This window comes from Zerene cesonia, chromosome 17 (genome assembly GCF_012273895.1).
Source record: "Zerene cesonia ecotype Mississippi chromosome 17, Zerene_cesonia_1.1, whole genome shotgun sequence".
NCBI lineage: Eukaryota > Metazoa > Arthropoda > Insecta > Lepidoptera > Pieridae > Zerene > Zerene cesonia.
In genome coordinates, this window is record NC_052118.1 from 24,055 (window position 1) to 27,292 (window position 3,238).

A 3,238-nucleotide genomic window follows, 5' to 3' on the forward strand; every position below is an offset into this window, starting at 1 on the left:
CAAAACCTAACCTAACCCAAAACCTAACCTAACCCAAAACCTAACCTAACCCAAAACCTAACCTAACCCAAAACCTACTGATCAAAGGACCGATTCGAACTCCTTAGCCCTTTGGTTCAGGACAGGATAGTAGCCAGTAGGATAGTAGACGTTCAATAGGACCCATCAGGACAACAAACTCAACAACTTTTCACTCTTAGTCCTCGCCGGGGAATACAAGCCAAGTCAAAAGGAAAAACACGGTCAGTTTGTTTGGGTTAGAAATGGCCAGTCTCGTGGTCAAGGATTTGATTTAATTCGATTAATATTTTGCTAGATGTTTGTACTAGTGTTAAAATGTCGTATCAAAATGTAAGGGCTCTTCGGACGAAAACAAATGAACTCTATTCAAATGTTTAAAACAAAATTCTGATGTTATTATTTTTCTCGGACACTTGGCTGAATGATTCAGTATTTTATCACGAACTCTTCGACAATAGATATACGGTATTCAAAAGGGATCTTAGCACTTCTGAATCTGGGAAATGCGAAGGAGCCCCGTACTTGTAGCTGTTTAAAAAGAAAAAACAAAATTCCTGCCTATTCGCAAATTGCAATCGGAGTCCTGTAATGGGGATCGCTGCTTTCAATTAAGCTAATTCGAGGCAACTCGATCGTTCCCCTGTTTATTTGTGCAGTATATCTCCTTCCGCTCATTCATCAATCTCATCTTAAAAGTTTCACCTCTACCTTAAACAATATTAACCAGCACAAACTACCTAAAGCATCGGTGTTCTTGTTGGCAGGCGATTTTAATCTCCCTCATATTCAATGGAAATTAGACACAAATACATATTTAGCTCCTGTTTTCACACCGAATCCCATTGATAATCTGATAATCGACACCCTTTACTTCAATGATCTGTACCAAGTTAACCCAGTCACTGAAAGTAACGACCGTACACCAGATCTAATAATCACCAACGCAAAAGACACTGTATCCCAAGTTTTGAACAGCCCATTCCCCCTTATAAAAATAGTAACTCACCACCATCCTATAGATATAAATCTCAAACTTAGAAATTATAAGCCACCTAAAACGACTAAATTTCCTTCCTTTCATTTCTCTAAAGCAGACTTTAATAAAATTAGTGAGGCACTACAGAAAATATGCTGGGATAACTACTTTGAATCGCAACTGTCGATGAAACAGTAATTATTTTATAGTCTAATAAGTCCGATAATAAAACAATACACGCTACTAAGATCAAAAAATAACAACAATTATCCATTCTGGTTTAGCCGGTCCTTAATTAAATTCCTCTAAGAAAAGTCGAAATTTCACAATAGATACAAAAAATACTCTAATCCAATGGATCCATTTATAATTCCAAATGCTACGTGATCGTTGTCATAAAATGCTTCTTGCATGTGTCAATAGACTGAACACTGAAACAAAGGACCAAATAAAAAAAGACCCAAAATACTTCTGGTCATTCATCAAATCATTAAGATCCAACAGTGAGGACATTCTCGACGAAATGTATCTTCTAGACCAAAACGTGCAAGGTGGGCACAACATTTGCAATCTCTTCTCAAAATACTTTCATTCTACATATAACAACAATCCAACATCCCACTCAATAGATTTCACCGTTTCATCATCTGCGAACAATGGATCCCTCGGTTTCTGCAACATCTCCGAACTTGAAGTACACAAGTCCATACAACAAATAAATACAAGTAAGGGTCCAGGCCCAGATGGAATCGCTCCCCTGTTCCGTAAAGCTTGTTCCTCACAAATCACGAAGCCTTTGTCCCACATCTATAATAAATCTATTTCCCACGGCCACTTTCCCACTACATGGAAACTAGCTCATATCATTCCAATACACAAGAAATCGCAATCGCTGAGAACACCAATATTTGCAATCTAGGTGTAACAGTGGACTCAAAAGTCAACTTTCGCGAGCGAACATAGACTCAGTTACACGAAAGCCAGCAGGCCTTTCTGGATTCATCATCAGATAGACCAAATTCTTTAATGACTGAAGTACCTGAACAGCTTTTCAACTGTTACGTCCGATCCCTCCTAGAATGCTGTAGCCCTGTGTGGAACCCTTCGTATGCTGTACATATACACCGGCTGGAACGGATACAGAAACAATTCCTGTACCGCTTATCCTTTGCTCACAATCTCTGTCATAACCTAACGTCTTACGCGTCCAGACTTGAACACTTTAAAATGAATACGCTTGAGGGTAGGCAGGCCCTCTCTGATATCGTATTCCTTCACAAAATAATTAACGGCAAAATAGACAATTAAGCAAAATTAGCCCACACGTACCGAGACCATTCAGCCGCTCCACTAACATGAAAACTTTTGTCTTCCCTTTTGTCGTACAAATTACGCTCAACACTCGTCATTACACCGCATGTGCTCTGCTTACAATGAAATATGTAATAACATAGATATTTTCGGCACATCTCAAAAATTTATATTTTCAAAAAATTTAAAAAAATTCTATTAGGTACTGTACTAATGTATAGCATTGTATTGTATAATTGCATGCTGTGTTCATCTTGAGAAGGTCTAGCACTTACTAAATTATAGATATCATAGGCCATTCATTTTTGTATTATATGTAGTGCTATGTCCAGTTTGGTGTACCTAATAATAAAAAATAACAATAAAAAAAAACAAAAAGAGTAAACTCTTTCGAGCTTAATAAAAATTTCTTAAACTGGTTCGACTTTGCCGTTCTAAAATTTCGTCAAATATAGACAAAAAAATACATATAGACGAGCAGAACCTCCCTTCTTTTATTTTTGAAAGTCGGTCTAAACAATATGAACGTCAACAACTGGATAAGACAGTTATGTTTAAAAAATATGAGTATTCAAAAAGTAGCTACAGATGTTTATTGCTACTTGCATTGTGAAGTAGAATTACTCGAGATGATGGTGATTAGAAAATAGAATCAGAGAAGTTCGAAATTTTTAGGTTGAAAAATGTTAGGAGTTATTTTTACGGAGTTATTAATGATCGGAAGTTGTTTCCTCGGCGATGAGAACAATCAATAAATAACAAACTCTGATTAGTGTAGATAATTTATTAGGTAAAATGCATTTTGGTTTCATCTTATTTTACAATAATACTTGATTCTATACAAAATCCTTTCACCTAAAAAGGACACTCGACACTTTAATACACGATAGCGCATCAGGGCTGGCGGGCTGGCGGGCTGGCGGGCTGGCG